Source organism: Aethalodelphis obliquidens, unplaced genomic scaffold, assembly GCF_003676395.1.
Source record: "Aethalodelphis obliquidens isolate GAN/ISIS:26980383/991018 unplaced genomic scaffold, ASM367639v1 scaffold2, whole genome shotgun sequence".
Taxonomy (NCBI): domain Eukaryota; kingdom Metazoa; phylum Chordata; class Mammalia; order Artiodactyla; family Delphinidae; genus Aethalodelphis; species Aethalodelphis obliquidens.
In genome coordinates, this window is record NW_020837946.1 from 2,080,788 (window position 1) to 2,099,814 (window position 19,027).

General features: G+C 52.6%; 1 protein-coding gene across 1 annotated transcript in view; it reads right to left on the reverse strand.

The window, feature by feature from the left end:
• Positions 1-14,570: 14,570 nt before the first annotated feature.
• TWIST2 (twist family bHLH transcription factor 2) overlaps positions 14,571-19,027 on the reverse strand; it is a 50,000-nt gene continuing 45,543 nt past the window's right edge. The window contains exon 2 of the mRNA XM_027116810.1: positions 14,571-15,283. The gene's annotated coding sequence lies outside the window, so the exon portion shown is untranslated. The remainder of the gene's footprint in view (positions 15,284-19,027) is intronic.

The window sequence follows — 19,027 nt, forward strand, 5'->3', positions numbered from 1 at the left end:
GGAACCACAGGGACGAGTACACAGGTGGAGAATGAACCTCTAAATGGGCATTGAGCCTTGGGGGGGACCCAGGGGTGAAAGGGTGTGACCAGCACGGCTGTGCTACTCCAGGACTCGCCGTGTTCACCTGTGTGTGTGCCCTTTTCATTCAGCCTGACTGGTTGGTGCACCAGACTCGTTGTCTGGTGCTGGGAGAAATTAGACAGGAACCGATGGGCAACACACAGGCGCAGGGAGGCTCTCCCGAGAGTGGTTGAGCCCTCCGCCTTGGATTGGCCGTCTGGCTGGCATGCAGGACCATTGGATGTCATTGAGCAAGTCCTGTAGGCTGCGCCCTGTGCTAGGGCCTGGAGAGCCAGCAGGGAACAAATCAGACAATGACCAGACCCTCATGCGGCTTAAGCTGCAATTAATGAACACAGACCAATAAGGCAGAAGAGCAGAGGCAGGCTCTGCCCCTTGTCCTCTTGTGCCTCATGAAGGAGCGTTGCTTATGACATCAACAAGCACAGATGCCTAGATGGTGCTTCCAACGTGGAAGGAAAAAAGTTTGGAAGATTTTGGAGCCTTTTAAAATCATGAGTTCTTTCATCTCTCACATGAAAAGGGGCGACACCCAAAGCAGGGCAGTGACGAGCTGAAGGTCACGCCGTTCCTAAAGGTGCAGCTGTGATCACACACACGTCCCCCAAGCTCCCCCATGTCAGTCACTGCTTCTTCCAATGTCACAACGTGCGGAGGTGCCTTCTTCACAGTGGAGAGTACCCGCTTCATTAAGTTGCATTTTGAATGTATTTTTGTTTATTTCTAATTAAAATCTTTATTTTGAGACAATTGTTGATTCCCATGCAGTTGTAAGAAATGATAGAGACCCTATGTAACGGTAACATGTTGCAAAACTTTAGTACAATATCACAAAGCCAGGAAACTGACGTAGATACAGTCGCAATACAGACCATTTCATCATTCCGTCATTCCACATGCCATCACCAGGAGGACCATCATGTTGTTCCTTTATGGTTACGCCCACTTCCCTTCTGCCTCCCCTTCTTAATCCTTTGCAGCTACTATTCTGTTTTCCATTTCCATAATTTTGTCATTTCAGGAATGTCATATAAATAGAATTAGACAGCAAGTCATCTTCTGGAATTGGCAATTTTCACTCACCATAATTTTCTGGCGATCCATCCAGGCTGTTGTGTGTATCAGTAGTTCATTCCTATTTCTTGCTGAGTGGGGTTCCATGGTATGGGTGGACCACAGCGTCACTACTCACCTGTTGAAGAAAATTCAGTTTGTTGCCAGTTTGGGGCTATTGCAAATTAATCTGCTACAAACATTCATGTACGGTTTTTGTGTGAGTGTAAGTTTTCATTTTCTGGGATAAATGCCCAGAAATAAAATTGCTGGGTCGTATAGTAGTTGCATGTTTAATGTTTAGAGAAACTTCCAAAGTACTTTTCCAGAGCAGCTGCGTCATTTTACATTTTCACCAGCCATGAATAAATAAGTCAATTTCCCCACATCCTCATCAGCATTTGGTGTTGTCACTAATTCTTATTTTAGATAACCTGATAGGTGTATAGTTATACCTTGTTTTGGTGTTAATACGCATTTCTCTGGTAGCTAATGCGGTTGAACGTTTTTCATGCGCTTATTTGTGTTCTGTGTGTTCTCCTTGGTGAGATGTCTGTCCACATCTTACGCTCATTTTCTAATTGAACTGTCTGATTTTCTTTCTTACTGCTGAGATTTGAAAGTTCTTTACACATTCTAGATATTAGTCCTTTGTCAGGTATATGGTTTGTAAATATTTTCTCCTAGTCTGTTATTTGTTTTTTTCATTCTCTTAACACAGTCTTTCCCAGCAAAAGTTATTAAATTTTGAAGAAGTCCAGCTTATTGATTTTTCCTTTTATACGTTGTGTTTTGGGTATCAGTTCTAAAAACTTTTTAGCCAAGCCTAAGATATGAAGATTTTCTCTTCTTTTTTTTCTGAAAAGTTTACAGTTTTAGGTTTTATATTTAAGTCCACGATCCGTTTTGAGTTAATATTTTATAAAGAAGAATACTTAAGTTGAGGTTCATTTTTTGCCTTTTAATGTCCAACTGCTGCATTTGTTAAAAACCCTATCTTTCCTCCATTGAATTGCTTTTGCTCCTTTATCAGAAATCAGATGGGCATATTTGCATGGGTCTATTTCTGTGTTCTCTGTTCTGTTCCATTGACCTATATGTCTGTCCCTTTGCCAATACCACACAGTCTTGATTACTGTAGCTCTACAGTAAGTCTTGAAATTCAGTCGACTGATTCCTTCTACTTTATTCTTCTACAAATTATTTTAGCTATTGGTTACTTTGCTTTCCATAAAGATTTTAGAATAATTTTGTCTCTAGCTAAAACTCTTGCTGGGGTTTTTTATGGGAGTTGCTTTCAACCTGTATATCAATTTGGGGAGAATGGGGATCTCTACTATGTTGAGTCTTACAACGCATGAACCTGTAATGTCTTCAATCACAGATCATCTGTGATTTCTCTTACCAACATTGTGTAGTTTTCAGCACATAAGTCCTGTACATGTTTTGTTAGATTTATACTTAAGAATTTTCATTTTTTGGGAGCAATTGTAAATGGTATTTTTTTTTTTTTTTTTTTTGCATTACGCGGGCCTCTCACTGCTGTGGCCCCTCCCGTGGCGGAGCACAGGCTCCAGACACGCAGGCTCAGCGGCCATGGCTCACGGGCCCAGCCACTCCGCGCCACATGGGATCTTCCCGGACCGGGGCACGAACCCGTGTCCCCTGCATTGGCAGGTGGACTCTCAACCACTGCGCCACCAGGGAAGCTCAGGTATTGTATTTTTAATTTTATATCCAGCCTTGCATGCCCAGAATAGATCCTACTTGGTCATAGTGTATATTTATTTTTATGTATTGGTGAACTTTATTTGCCAATATTTGGTTAAGGATTTCTGCATCTATATTTAAGAGAGGTATTGGTCTAGAGCTTTCTATTTTTTGTAATATCTTTGTCCAGTTTTGGTATCAGGGTAAAATACTAACTTCATAAGGTAGATTGGGAAGTCTTCCTCCTCTTCTGTTTTCTGGAAGAGATTGTGTAAAATTGGTGTTAATTCTCTTTAAACATTTAGTAAAAGTTTTTGGTGAAACCATCTAGGCCGGAGAGTACTTTTTCTTTTCTTTTTTTTTTTTTTTTTTTTGTTTTAAAATTGTGAATTCAATTTCCTTAATACTTATAAGTTATTCAAATAATCTATGTCATAATAGGTGAGTTGTGGTATTTTTTTTCTGAGGAATTGGTCCATTTCATCTAACCTGACAAATGTTTGCAGTATTTGCTTACTATCCTTTCAATGCCTAAAGCGTCTGTAATGACATCCTTTGTTTCACTATTGGTCTTTTTTGTCTTTTCTCTTTTTTTCTTTGTCAGTATTTCTAGAGGTTTGCCAATTTTATTGATTATTTCAGAATACCACACCTTTGCTTATGAGTTTCTCTATTGCTATGTTTTCAGTGCCATTGATTTCTGTTCTTATCTTCATTAATTTCTTCTTTCTGTTTGTTCTGAATTCTTTTATTTTTATTTTTATTTTTTTTATTTTTTGTGGTACGCCGGCCTCTCACTGTTTTGGCCTCTCCTGTTGCGGAGCACAGGCTCCGGACGTGCAGGCTCAGCGGCCATGGCTCACGGGCCCAGCCGCTCCGCGGCATGTGGGATCTTCCCAGACTGGGGCACGAACCCATGTCCCCTCCATCGGCAGGCGGACTCTCAACCACTGCGCCACCAGGGAAACCCTCTTTTATTGTTTTTATGGGTTTTTCAGGTGGGAGCTCACATGCTGACTTGAGGCTTTTCCTCTTTCTTAATGTAAAGCACTTAGTGCTATAAATATTCCTCTGAGCACTGCTTTAGCCTTAAGTCTGCATGGTGGGGGGGTCTGTTTGTTCTCTCTGTTTTTCATTTCTCTGTTATCTTTTTCCTGTCTTCCTATGGATTACTTGAACATTTTTTCAAAATTCCATTTTCATTATGTTCTGGCCACAAAGTAATGTAAATTTAAGGTGCAAATGCATGTCAGGATTGGCTTGTGTTTACAACTTCTCACAGGTGTGTTTTCCTCTCTACTCAGCCCCAAGGCACCTTTCCTTAAAGTACCCTGAATGTGGTCTGGGGAAAGCAGTGGTCCGTTTGGGAGTCTCAGATTGATGTGAGGAGGGTCTTTTATTCAGCTTGCCATGTTGAGAGTCTCTGCGTCACGTAAACTGTCAAAGCTGCAGCCCAGGTCTGTCCGAGTCTTCAGACGCCCTCGGGCCACCTGCAGTGGCCCTGTCCTGTGTGTCTCTCTGGAACCCATTTTTCTCTACATTTTAGCCTGTTGATTTCTCACCGTCTTGTTGGCTCTTCATTGCTTTTAAGACAATTTTAAAAGATTTTTTTTCCAACCTATTTGTTTTCAGCAGGAATTTGGTTTGAGTAACCTAGTTTGTCACGTTCCTGGAAGTAGAAGATTCTAACTACTTTTTAAAGGACCTTCTGGATGGAGTGGTTTTGGTTGCCAGTAAAAGGGATTCATTTATGTCGCCTCAAGAAAAGGGGTGTCTTTGCTTGGCTTCCCCTTCAGAGCAGAGTCTGAGACAAGGCTTCTGCACAGGTGGCTTATTCTGTAAAGTTTCCAGGGAACGAGGGACGGGGGTACTGCGACAATGAAACAGGGGAGGAGGGAACGCTGATCCAGGGGTGCCTCGCTGAGCTGTCTGCACTGCAGACAACAGGGCTCCACCCTGCTGCGGACTCTCTGAGCATAACTGTCCTCTTGAGACGTGGGAGGGGAATATCTCTCTTCCAGCTCCTGCCCTACGGGTAAAGAGTCACCCCAGGGTGTGTGAGCTCCCGTGCACTAGCACTTGAGAGAATGCACCAGAACAGACCAGAGATCCATGACTAGTGGCCGGGAGCCCCAGGGCAGCGGCTGAGTAGTACTTGATGCCCTTGGTGAAGCGGTCAGGACACAGCCCCACACAGCTCATTCCTCCGTAGGGACTGGGAAAGAGGCAGGTCAGGAGGACATGACAGAGGCCCTAAGAGGTGTCTGCACAACGCCGTGGACCACGGAACGTGTGGTCTGGTAGTTGAGGACGTCGAGGATAGGGTAGCCCTCTCTCCTCCTGCACCTGGGACAGCGCGGTCATCTGCGCTTCTCTCCACGGCCCCTCCGCCTGCCGGCTCTCTCTCCTCCCTTGTAGATTCTCCCCCTTCCTCTCTCCAGCTTGTTTGGGGGCCAATGGCACCGCACTTCCATCCCTGCTGTGACTCCAGACGCACAGGCTTGTGGTCTCGGCTCCACCATCAGTGAGACCAGTCTCTCTGTTTCCCAATTCCCAGGAGGACTCTGCTGGCCCAGTCATCTTTTTGACCCAGGCCACTCATGCCACGTGCCCTTGGCCGCCTGGCAGTCAGCTGCTGCTGGGCCCAGCATCCACCCTGTTCCCGACGGCGGAGGCAGGGGGACAGGAGTGGGGACCGTGGGTGGCTGTGCGGGGAGACGGCTGTTCACCCAGAAGAGCTGTGGGCGGGAAGACACCAGCAGCACAAAGGACCTACAAGTGAAGCAGGGAGCTTTCATTTTGTTTTTTATTACTTCTTACAACTCCCCAAAAGGACAATGGGAGGAACTGGGTCTGCGGGGTCAGCAGATCATCCGACGAACAGAATGTGCAACTTTTTCCAGCTTGACTAGCTTTGCTTTTTTTTTTTTTTTTAATCTGTGAATTGTTGGGTCAATTCCCAACATCATAAAGAGCCAGATTTTGTTAATCTTGGCATCTAAATGATGTGTTTTCAAAATCTGAACTAAAATAAAGCAGTAACAACACGCAAGAAGTAACATCCTGTTTTATGGAGAGTCTGTTAAAATAAAAATAATGAGAAAAAACATTCTGTGTGCAGAGTCAATATTTAACCCCCTGTTGCTGGGAGGTGGAGTGTTTTCATCTGACGTGCGTGTGAGAGGACGTGCGTCTCAGGACGGACGCGTCACCTCCCCGAGGCCTCAGCACTGCTCATAGGGCTCACCTGGTCTGGAAGCAGCGGGAATGTCACCACAGATCAAGAAGAGCTCGAGCACAGGTTTCGGGGACCTGGACCCCAAGAGGATGTTTATCTTTAGCGTGTCGGGCTGAGATGAGAGTTGCCCACCTGTCAGTCCGCGAGCCCTGGTTGCATGACCCTGATCCTGGACATTTTAGATCAGGAGCCCGGAGGCTGGACTCTGCTCTCAACACTCATCTTCCATCTTCCCAAGTTTCTTCCAATCTCTGGGCATTGAGAAGGTGCGGCATCAACACAGCCCCCCAAAATGAGAACACATGTCTGCGTTGCCCTTCCCAGGGGACTTGCTCATGTGTTGTCACATTTATGTCCCCAAGAGCCCTGCAGGTTACATCTGGTTTCCAGGACCCTTGCCTCACAGATGGGGAAACAGGGAAAATGGGTTATTTGCTGTGGTTGTTTGTTGTGTTGTGTTTTGTCAAATCAGAGAACTGTCTCTTGGGTCTTTCTTCTTCTAACGGTAGGAACGGGAAAGCACATAGGCCTTTCCTGGCCTGGACAGGTGTGAAGGTGACCCTCACACTCACCTGGATTCCCAGATCGTCACACCTGGCAGCAGTTCTATTTTCCCCAGTGTCGCTATAAAGGTTACTATTTGGATGTGGGTTATTATGATGTCAATATGTCAAACAGGTTTCTTTCCTCCCTCATAAAATTCTGCAAGTGTGACAATTGTTAGCAAATGATGATCTAATTCCTATTTTGGTGGAAGCTTGGAGCGCACTCTCTGTTAGGACTTTTTGCATCGTAAACCGACAGGGAGCTCAGCTCAAATGGATGTCAACAACAAGGACCGTGTACTGGTCACCTCAGGGGAGAGGACATGGGTTCAGGGACCTTCAGGAGAGGTTTGATCCAGCACTCAGGCACACTGCTCCCCCTTCATAGCTAGTGGCTCTGCAGAGGGACCTGTCCCTGCAGCCCGACTCTGCCCTGAAGAAGATGAGTTGTCCCCAGCAAGAGTCCTGAGGTTCACTGAGCCCCCATCCAGTCTTTTCCTGGATCCGGAGGTATCTTCCTCAAGCCCCCAGGTTCCCCAGGTGATGGGGCCCTGCAGGGACCATGCCCCGGAAGGCACCTGTGTGGGGACCACTTGCTGAAGGGCTCCCCTTAGGACCCCAAGGCACAGAGCCCCGTGGAGTGGGGTGGCTCCGGGGAGAAGCCCATCCAGCACTGCTCTGAGAGCTGCCGTGAGCACGTGCTCTGATCACCAGCCAGGTGAGATGGGCAGCCACGTCGCTACCTTCCCTACGTTCATTCCTGGGGCCCGAGATGAGGCACTGGCCCCGCCATCCTGAGGACCTGACCCTCCCCAGGCACAGCACAGTTTCTGGAGTCATCCTTCTGTGGTTCTTTGACCTTGCACTTAGCCGAGACTCCTCCAGGAAAGCCCAGGAGCATCAGACGTGCCTCTTACAAAGCGCCTTCTTCCAACGCCTTTCCTCTTCTTCACTCATGTAGACGTCTGACTAAGCTGAGCGTCTCTCGGCCTCTGCCCGCCCCCGCTACCCACGAGTGACTTTTCTCCATCTGCTGGGCGAGGAAGAAGGGAATGTTGGGGCAGGGGTGTCTCTGCTGGCCCTTCCTCTCCCCGGCTGAAACTTTACTCTCAGCTGGTTTTCCGAGGACCTGGCCCACTGTCTTAGCTAAGCTTCTGCTAACAGCGCGATCACTGTTTTGAAACAGAAACTGAAGAATGTTTGGGAGTTGGGGTCTGTGCAGAGAAAACACTCTCCTTGACTTTCTCTACTGAATGGCATGTGTGAAGGGAGACTCAGGCTCCCTCCTGCTTCGTCCCCGCCCCCTAAAATCAATCACCTGGTTAAAAAACAAACCCAAGAAACAAACAAAACTCTCAGCCTGTGTTACCAGAGAGTGGTGTCATGTGTCTCTTCATTCCAGGGCCCTGCTGGTAATCTACTGATTATGAGTCGAGTCACGAATGCTTTCACACAGGCTACCTTACTTATTGTCACAAAACCCCACGAGAGAGGTAGCATTGGGGTTTGATCCCCATTTTACAGCTGAGGAAACTGGGACCCCTAAGTAAGTTTCTAACAGTGACTCTACCCTGCGTGTCTGGGAACACGGTATGATACATGCCGCAAACAGCAGCTTCGGAACAACCAAGAAGAGACAGAAATCACCAGGAACAACAGAACCAAAACCACCCCTGTTTCTTTGGGTGGACTGTTCACTGCTTGGTGTGCAGAGCCAGGCTCTCCGAGGCTCAAAGGGGGACCTTATTCAGGGCGGAGAGGGTCGGGCCCTCCCGGGGGAGGTTTGTCTCACTTGCCCTCCTTGGTCCTCTCTGACCAGCACCGGGTGAACTTGGGTCTCAACCCTGGAGCATGATGGCTAAGACATCCTGATGCTCTCTGGCCCCTGGACAGCCATGCCCTGGCCTTGGCCGGCTGCACCCTGATGGGAGCACAGAGGTCTCCCCCATTCCTGGGTCAGCACATCCACCTGCCCGACAGCAGCCGCCTCCCAGGAGTGGAGGCGCACCTGTTCACCTCTCACTCAATCTGCAGCCTTTCTAGCAGGTTACGTGGGCTGCACGGCGATGCTGGGAAAAGACCCAAACACCTGGGTGAAGTGTGCGGACTGATGCCAACAGCAGAATGGCAGAAAGTGAGTGCAGAGTGCAGCCAGGCAAAGCTCCAGGTCCTTGGAGCCCAGCAGGGAGCTCCGGACTGGTCCCTGTCCACCTGGCCTGTCGCCCAGGCCACGCATGCCAAGTGTCGCTCTGGGTGGAGCCTGCCCCTTGTGCGCGAAGGCCGGGCCGTGGGCGGTGGAGGGTCCGGAAGGTGTGTTTGGAGTGACCTGTGAGGGAGGGGCCAGGTGCCGGGCCACCCCATTCGTCAGGAGCACCTGCTGACATTTTCTCCTTACACGTTTACGGGTGCTGCAGCCCAAACCCACCTTGCACCCCATTCTGAGCCTCTCTTTCCAGGTCTGTTGTCTGGAGACCCCTCGGCCTAGAACATTTTAGTTAGAAGAGCTGGGCCACAGCACGGGAAGCCAGACGCATCCAACCTCCAGCCTAGACAGAAGGCTGTGATGCTAACAGCTCAGCCCCCTTCCAGCAAAACTTAGGTGTCAAGAGTTTCTGGAGCTGCTGCTGGAGAAGAAGAATCATCACCCACGAGCACAGTTCACACTCACGGAAAAGCGAGAGTTACTATCCAAGGGCACACGTTTTACAGCAAAACCTGTAACAGTGGAGATTTCAGTCCTTCAACTCTCCACCTCCGCCTTCTTCCTGATACGGTCTCTTGGGATTTCGGCAGGTTAATCTCTACATGCCCTTTGATTTTATTATTGCCCAAGGAGATAGACCCAGTTTGCCACATTCCAACGGGAAACATTTTCATGTGTAAAAATACCCGAAGATGGTTTCCCGTCTGACGGTAGCGGGCCCACGGTTCAAGCTGGCCGCTTCCCTTCCACCCCGTGGGCGTGCGGGGCTTTGGGGAACACTGAGTCTCTATGGCCCTGCAATCGCGCCTTCTCCGCCCTTAAATCAAACCTTGATTCTGAAGCCCTGAGTTTCATAAATTTAAATTGACCAGAGGAACCAGGAGATCACTTAGAAAGGCCAGAAGTCTTCCCCAGCAGCTCTGAGCTCAGCAGGGGAGGATCGGATTACTCATTCCACTGGCCGCCCCAAGAAAGGAGCCCCCAAACTGCGGTCAGGTCCTACTTCACCGCAGCTTGGGGGGGGGTCGGGTGACGGGGTCTGCCCCCCGGAAGTGCACTTGAAGTAGGAGCTCAGCCTGTGAAGCATGTGTGCCTGTATTTGGATGGGCTTTGCTCCAAGCTGGACATTTTACTTCAAAGGGAGAGGTGACCACAGAGCTCTCAGGCTGGACACCTCTGAAGTGGAGTGGAAACTCACCGAGAGAGGGAGGGTATCTCTTTCGGGCCCTAAATCTGTGAGCGGCCAAGCGCCCTGGTTTCTCAGCATCCCCTAGTCTCCGTGGAGGATGGCTGTCTGCAGGCGGACATGCTCAAAGTGAGGGCACAAGGCGTTCTCCTCCTCTCCCACAGGCGGGGAGGGGCTGAGGGACACCTCTCCTCCGTGTCCACACGTAATTTCCCTCTCCGGTCAGTGCCACCAAGCAGACCAGGTAGCAACACTTCTGTCCAAGTAGCTAGTCATCATCCCTGACATCATCAGACCCCTTTGTCTTCCTGCTGCACCCCTACTTCCCTCCTTGCAACCCGAGAAGCCGGGACCAGGGCTGTGATTGGTTGGAACCTGCCACTGTGCCGTCCATGCGTTTGCAGTTTGGGAAGGAATGCCAACCCCATGAGTTCCTTCCATTTCTGCCTTCATTTCTCTCTGTTTTATTCTCAAAGTAGACACACGGGCAGGAAACTTACAGCCTTGTCCAGGACTGCGATGACACAGCCTACACAATAAACACGTCGTGTCTCTCAGGGCCTGAGGCTGGAAGCTGAGATCAAGGTACTGGCAGGGCTGTTCCTTCTGAGGCCACGAGGGAGAATCTGTCTCCGCCTCCCTCCTTCGCTCATAGACGGCCGTCTCCTCCCTGTGTCCTCATGGTTGCCCCTCTGCCCATGCCCTAATCTTCTCTTCTGATAAGGACACCAGTTATGTGGGATGCAGCCCACCCTAATGACCTTAGTGTAACTCGATGACCTCTGTAAAGACCTTAACTTCAAATAAGGTCACATTCAAAGGAGGTTAGGACTCCAACATATGAACTGGGGGACACAACTGAACCTATAACAAACCTGAACGGCTGTCACAGGTCACTGGTCCACGGCACAGTTTACAGAAGGAGAAACCGAGCTGGAGAGAGGGGAAGTGGGCAGCCCCTCCCCGCTGGGATCAGAAACCATGGCTCCCGGGCTTCCCTGGTGGCGCAGTGGTTGAGAGTCCGCCTGCCGATGCAGGGGACGCGGGTTCGTGCCCCGGTCCGGGAAGATCCCACATGCCGTGGAGCGGCTGGGCCTGTGAGCCATGGCCGCTAAGCCTGCGCGTCTGGAGCCTGTGCTCCGCAACGGGAGAGGCCACAACAGTGAGAGGCCCGCATACGGAAAAAAAAAAAGAAAAGAAACCATGGCTCCCACTCTGGACGCTCACTGGGTGCCAGGAAACGTGCTGAGTGCCCCCCTCCCCGGTCCTGACACCCAAGGGAGGCACTGCTGTTCCCCGGGGTGTCGCTGGGGAGACCAAGGCAGGTGGGGAGAGCGTGATGCTCCGTGGTGACAGGACGTGGATGCTTCTACTATCGCGAGCGCTCGCAGCTCTACTACTTTGAGGATCTTTGTCTCCGTGCTCGAGCATCAGTTATCGCTTCTTTGTCTTCTCGTTTGGTTGCTTCTCCAAGATGTCTTCCTGAGGCCCAGCCTGCCTGGCCTATCCTTCCCTCAGTGTCCCCACAGCCTCAGGGTCGACGTCCACCACGTTCCCCATGCGGGCGCCCAGCTTAGCACCTGCCCCTGCCTCCAGACGTCCCTGTAATGCGGGAGTCACCTCTTAATGAAGAAACCACCTAATGCTGAGATACTCCGAATCTTCACTGCGTCCCGAGGAACGTATGGGGGGAAGGTGTGTTCTTCATGGCGGGCACATGTCTCAACACCTCTGTCTCCCCAGCCACTTTCAATACCATCATCGTCCCCCGGAAACTCTGCTCCCCTACTCTCAACCTGGGGCCCGCCCACTCTTCCCTCCCCACAGGCACCTCTGGCCTCTGCGGTCCCCCATCCTCCCGTATCCCCACCTGTGTCTCTCCAGCCTCCCTGCCCCTGAGCTCCCACCATGAAGTAACCACTGAGGTAACCAAGGCAGAGCAGCCGTCTCCAGGCTGGGAAGGGAAGCTGAGAACCCCCAGGGCTCGGGCTCCACGCGTTTCTATGCCCCGGATAAGGCAGAGAGAGCTCGACTGCTCCCTAAGCCTGGGCCGCAGTGGGTCACGGCATCAAGACAACCTGAAATTCTCAAGACTCCCAGTCGGGCCCTCCCACCTCCCCTTCAGGTGGGGAAGGAGAGGAGCGGGTGACCGTTCTGATACTCTGGGGCCGCAGTCCAAGGTGGAGAGCATGGCAACAAAAGGGATATTTAAGCAGACGGACCCAGAGCCGCTGGTGAGTAGGTAAACTGTGAATGGAATGTGTGTGCTCCCTCTAAGGAAAAGGCAGACAATATCCAGGTGAGTGTGTTATCTGAGATACAAACGCTTGGCCGTGTCACTTCCGGAGGAGAATCCTCAAACACTAATGCTGGCGTTTACCTTCAGCCATGGGGGCGTTGGTGCAGTGGGCTCTGTTCCTTACACCAGACCTGCAGCAGCTGTGGGAGAACGGGCAGCCTCGATGCCCTCATCCAGCTGTTTTGAGGTGGAACCCAGAAATGCAAGCGTTTTATTCGATGTCTCTTCTGCGACGTGTGTTCAGGTCCTGCCTAGAATTGTACTCTTGGCTTTGTCAGTCCCCGAGACCCAGGTGGACACGGCTTGTTCTTTCTGGAAAATGCTTCCTGTGACGTACGTATTGCTACCCCTTTCCATATTTCCACGGAAACTTTTTGGGTGACAATTTTAATGTCTATGAAGAAAATTCACCTGATTAGGTAGAGGGAGGGAGACATATTTAGGTGAGCGTTCAAAGACAACATGATACGTAGAGAGTGAATATAAAACCGCAGAATGGGGGGTAGGGCTATTCTCATTATAAGCTCTGGGTCCTGGAGGAAGTGGGGCTTCCTCTGAGCGTGTTTGTGTCTGGATGGGGAAGGGGATCCAGGGGCAAAGAGTAGAGTTTTCCCGGGGCCCAAGATATGCCCTGTGTTCTTTCCTTGGACTTTGGCCTGGGGGTCCCCTGACTCTCCCAAGGGGGGCCGTGCGTCACCTGCATGGGTACCTCTTGTGCCTCACCCCTAGCCAAGCCCTCTGCCTTGGGCTTGGGTGGGGGAGGTTCATAGGGCCTGGTCACCCACAGTAGAGACCCAGGGGCTGGTCACTCTGCAGGGTGACATTGGTTCCAGCTCTGGGAGGAGGGAGCATGGATTTCGCAATTTGGAAATCGAGAAAGAAATTCTGGCCGCCCCACCTGTAAGTTTTAGGTGATATGATTTGGTGTTCTTTTAATCTCTCCATGGCGAGAGACCATGACCTTTGCAGTCTTCAAGGCCTCCAAAGGCCTCTGTAGGACCCTGTGGGATAGCACAGGACAGGGCAGGAGTCTCATTGCCAGGACGGCAGCTTGCCCAGCTCTGTCTTCCCAAGGTCTCAGCAAGGAGTCCAGGGGTGCTTTTGTTGTGTGCAGTGGGTGCTACAGCTTGTGCTGCAGGGACCCCTCCAGGTGGTGCACCACGGTCACTCCTAGGGGCCAGCCAGGTGATGGAAGTTGAGGACAGGCTGGTATTTCTGGAGCTCCTGCCTTTCTGGTGGGCCTGGGAGCAGAAGTAGGAGAGGGGTACAAGGGCTCATGGGCCACCACAGCCCTGTCAGAGACCCCCACTCTCCAGAACCCCGTCTGGGAGCTGGGTGGGGTCTGTGTGGCCTCTCATCTGTGGACAGCTCCACCCAGCAGCCCCAGGTATCGGCTGTCCCCCAGGAGACATGTCTCTGGTGGCTCAAGGTGGTGACCCATGGACTTGTAGTTCCCCCCACCGGAAGCCCTTAACCTGGGAGCCACTCCCCAACCCCCAGTGAAGCCCACACAGTACGGAGGCCAGCAGGTGGGGCGCGGGACTTCCTGCCCCACATGGAGTGTGTCTGCACCACCTCCCTGCCCGCCTAGACCAGACCCCAGCCGGCTTCTCCTTCTTGGATGTGGACTGTGGACTGTGGCCTTTCTGGGACTTCTGCTCTTGAGCTCCATCCTTACCTGCACATACAAGTGCTGCAACCTTAACCTGGCCCAGTGGCGTATACAGGGCTATGGCAAGTGGGACAGTTGCCTGTGGAGCTCATGTTATCAGGGGGACTGGACATATGCAGAGCAGACTGTAACCCACTGGGAGAAGTGTGAAGGAGGACATGGATGTCATGTCTGGGGAGAGTAAGGAATTCCACCTGGGAAGGCTCCGCAGCGCTGGCACTGGCTAGCACTGACCTTGAAGAGCAGGCCTGGGACACAGGATGGGTGACTCTTGATCTAAAGAACAAGAAATGGTCTGGAGAGCGTACCTCTAGCAACTGAGTCTGGGGCGTGGGTAGGTGAGAAGATGGGCACCTAGAGGGGCTGAGGCCAACCTCATCTGCTTTGCCAGGCCTGGGTCTGTTAACACACTCAACTGCATTAGTGTTGGTAGTTTCTAGAAAGTTCTACAATCATGTATGCTATAAGATGTCTCACATCCTTTCCGGTCCCCTTTAAAGTGAAATGATAGTTATTTTTGCAACCCATTCCAACTTTCTCAGGCCCTTTCTCGTGTTGCAAAGTAAAGAAGAGACGGAGGACCAGGACTGCAAAGACATCTTTATTGTTCCTGGGAGGGAGCAGAATACACAGCCACATTGCAGTCACTGAGCTTGTTACAAATATCTCAATAAATAAAACAAATAAGCAACATATACACTGAAACAGAAAAAAAAAAAAAAGGCTAGCTGAGCAAATCATGGAGAAAGAGAAAGGGGAGAAGTGAGAAGAATTCCAGGCTTCCTTGAAACAATCATGCAGGGGCTTGGGGGTGGGAAGGGAGCACGAGGTTCTTTTTCTGAGAGCCTTGGTCCAGTTTAAACAGAATTGTACAGGAAGGCATTTCTGGCTTATTTTTTAAAATATACACTAAAAAAAGGCACTTAGAGGGAAATACAAATCCAAAATCCTGGTAAATGTGTTCCTGAATTCAGCGATCTTCAGAAATAATAAATCCCCGCCCCCTCAAAACAAAAATAAAAAAATAAAACCCAGGCCTGGGTCTGTTCCCACCCTCAAACAGTGGCGAGGACGGCAATGAACATGTCACCGGCAAGAAAGACCGTGCGCGCCACTTCCTCTGCGGGGCCCGTCTCGGGGAGGGGGCCGTGCGGTCCGGGCTCTGTCGCTGTGCCCTTGTCTAGGCACCGTGCTGGAGCACTGAGAGGGGCTTTCCCGGAGGTCGTTCGGGTTTCAGAAGTTACAGACTCGGATGCACCCCAGTTCCATGTGCGCTCAGCCCCGCGGGACAGTCTGGAAAACAAGGTAGAGGGAGGTTGAGAAGCCACCGCATCTCTCGGTGTCCAGGGACCGCCCTCATCCAGGAGCCCCCGGACGGGACGGGACACGTGCGAGCCGCTCTGACACCCGTCTGCTCCCTGTCTGCCCTGGCAGAAGCTGCACAGGTGACCAGTGGTCAGGGCCACTGGGCACCTGCAGGCCGTTGCCCCCAGGGACCCAGGCCAGGCCTGGACCCCCCCCTCCCTCCCCACCTCCACCCTCTCCGGCTGCACCCAGACCCAGAGGGCCGGATCTCCTGTCTGCTGTGCCCACCAAAGCCTTGCCCCCCAAGGTGCCCGGCAGGGCAGTGCTGACCCCGTGGGTGAGCCGCTCCCTGGTGGGGCTCCCATGGAGAAGAGCAGCCCACCATGGAAGGGGAAGGGGTGCTGGGGAGAGGTGGCTGCAGGGGCTTCAGGACAGCGGTGTGAGCCGAGCCAGCTGCAGAGGGGTGGGGGCGAGGACGCAGAGAAATGGGACGGCTGCTGGGCAGGAGCTGTCAGAGGGGGATGAATTTCTACAGCTGTGCTTTTGAAAAAACGACAGATTCACAGACAACGCAAAACAGAAGTGTACAGGGAGGTCGCATGCACCTCTCACCTGGTTTCCCCCACTGGTATCACCTGGCACTAGTCTCGTGAAGCGTCACAAACAGAAGAGGGACCTGGGCACAGCACGAGGGCTTAGTCACACCTCGCTCGCGCGTGCGCGTGTGTGTGTGTGTGTGTGTTGGGAGTGGAAGGAGGTTGTACCAGGGGTGTGTGTGTGTGTATGTGTGTGTGTGTGTCTGTGTGTTGGGGTGGGAGGAGGTCGTACCCAGGTGCGTGTGTGTGTGTGTGTGTGTGTGTGTGTGTGTGTGTGTGTTGGGTGTGGAAGGAGGTTGTACCAGGGGTGTGTGTGGATGTGTTTGTGTGTGTGTTGGGGTGGGAGGAGGTTGTACCCAGGTGCGTGTGTGTGTGTGCATGTGTGTGTGTGTTGGGGTGGGAGGAGGTTGTACCCAGGGGCGTGTGTGTGTGTCTGTGTGTTGGGGTGGAAGGAGGTCGTACCCAGGTGCGTGTGTGTGTGTGCGTGTGTGTGTGTGCGTGTGTGTTGGGGTGGGAGGAGGTTGTACCCAGGTGCGTGTGTGTGTGTGTGTGTCTGTGCACGTGCGCCAGGCTATTTCATCACCTGTGGATTCTTGCCCCCTCCAGTGCGATCAAGATACACAACTGTTGAATCCCAGCCCCACAAAGCCCCGGAGCTCATGCAATTGGTCCATAAAGTGCAGGTGGGTCGATCAAAATGCCACTCTGGGGCCAGCTTCCAGCCGCCGTCTCCGGAGCCCCTCACCCCCATGTCCACCACCTCCCACGGGACCTGGCCAGTGAGGCTCCCAGGAACCAATGCAAGTGACAAAGGCCACGCTCTACCAGAAGCACTCCTGCCTTCCCACTGGGGAGTGAAGCTTGCTGCTGACGGGGAGGTGGAAGACCAAGTGATGTCGCAGAGGGAAGGGGCGTGTGCCGGGCGGGCCCCGCGGGCAGGGAGCTCAGGACCTCACGGGCTGCCATCTGCGCCCGCAGGCGTCCTAGAGAAAATGTGCCGGAGAGAAGATCCGGGCCAGGGTGTCCGAGCACCAGACTACGGAGTGAGTGACGCAGCCCCGTAAGCCAAGGTCGTACGTCTCCGCAGTGGGGACGGCGGGAGGGCCCCGGGGATATCGCGGGGCACAAGCACCTGGCCAAGGACCTCTGCACGCGCTGGCAAGGTCCCTGGGGGTGAGCACAGTGGGCCCCTCACCTCACCCCAAGGAGGCAGCGCGTGGCTGGGGCGGCTGCTGGCCTGTCGCCTGCTGTTCTGGGGCCGTGGACTGCTGACTGCCCAGTCCTGCAGGACCCAGCTCTACAGCACACCCAGCCAGCTTGCGGCCAATCCCAAATTTACAGCGTTGTGGCGGGGGGGGGGCGGGGGGGGGGGGGGGGCGGGGCGCGGAGGGGGGGGGGGGGATTAGGGGGGTGTGTGGCCTGATGCCACTGGGCAGGGGCAGCACGAGGTATGTGCCTTGACCTCCTGCGCCCCCAGCTCCCTCCCCGTGGAACCCTGAGCTCCACACTAAGGCCCAGCTGATCAGGGAACTCTAGAAACCTTTGCTGCCGCAAGACAAAGCTCTGCAAAAAAGCAAAGACACATTTTCCCTCAAACTCCAGTGCGTGGAAACACACATGCGCTTCTTTTATTTCAAGTTCAGAGCACTCCAAATATGTAAGCCTTTTTAAGTGGTCCTGGGCAGAAAGTCAAAGGCTGCTCTCTCTTGGAGAATGTGGTTGTAATTAGATAATTAATAAGGGGGGCAGCTAGAGAAAGCTAAATGGAAGCCTTCCTCAGTGGGAGGAAACAATTACAGCAGGTTTTGATATATGAGCCGCGCCAGCCCTCCGAGGGGAAATACAGCATCATCCGCGGAAAGCCAGAAACGACAGGGCCGCCCCCAGGAGCGCAGGTTTCAGGGTTCACTCCACATGCCTGCGGGGCCCAGGGCTTGGGCAGGAGCGAGCGGCAGGTTCATTAGTCTTTCTGACCGAGAGCCTTCGGGGCCGACCGCCTTGATGTCACCCTGACCCCAGCTGTGTCTGCTGACATGGGCGGCGTTCTCAGCCACAAATGAAAAACATCTGGGGCCCCGACAGCCTCCCGCGTGTGAGAGCCACCTGAAACCGTGTGCGTGTCTCCTGTACACAGTTCACGCTGCATCTGTCTGCCCGGCCAGGAAGCGGGGCGGGCAGAGAGGCCGGGCAGCGGCAGGACTGAGAGGCTGGTCGTCCCCCTCTCTCACCCACACCGACCACTGGGCACTGAGAAGCAACGAGGGTCTTATTCGAATCTGTATCCCTAGGGCCTGACACAGGGAGGGGCACATCAACAACGTTCTCCAGAAAGTGAGGCAGGGGTGGGCTTAAGAGGGAAGCATTCATTTTAAGGCCTTCCATCCATTCACTGATTCACCCCCCCATCCATCCATCCACCCACCATCCTTCCATCTATCCCTCCATCCACCCACCATCCTTCCTCCCTGCCTCCCTTCCTTCTTTCTATTCACCCACCATCCATCCACCCACCATCCTTCCATCTATCCCCCATCCACCCTGCCATCTATCCCCCCATCCACCCTGCCATCTACCCATCTATCTTTCCAACATGTACTGAGCATCTTTCATGTGCCAGGAATGCTGTTAGCTGTTTAAAAAGCCCAGAGCAATCTAGCAGGGGAGGAGTAACATGTTTATAAACAACTAGAGCTCAGGGTAGACAGTGACAGCTTTTTTAGAGGAAGTGCAGCTAAGACTCTGCAACCAGAAGGGAAGGGTGAGGAATAAGGGTAGAGGGAGAGGATCACAGATGTGAAACGTCTCCTGGTCAGATACAGCACACGCACGCACACATGTGCACACCTGAGGCTCTGCCAGTGGAGACTGGGGGGCAGAAGGCGAGGGTCAGGAGACCAGGAAATGTTCACAGCAGCCGGGGGGCGTGGCCACGGTCCCCAGCACAGAGCAGACATCCAGGGCGTCGTGCCAGCTCTCACTGCCCCTTCAGCATGAAAAGTGGAAGCATCTCTGCCTCCACAGGCCCCTGGCACTGCCCAGCTCACTTGAAGGGGCTCCCCCCGTCAGGCTGCCCTTGCTGCCCCCTCCTCCCGTTCACTACGCCTAAAACAAAGACCCTGGACACCTGGGCTCCCAG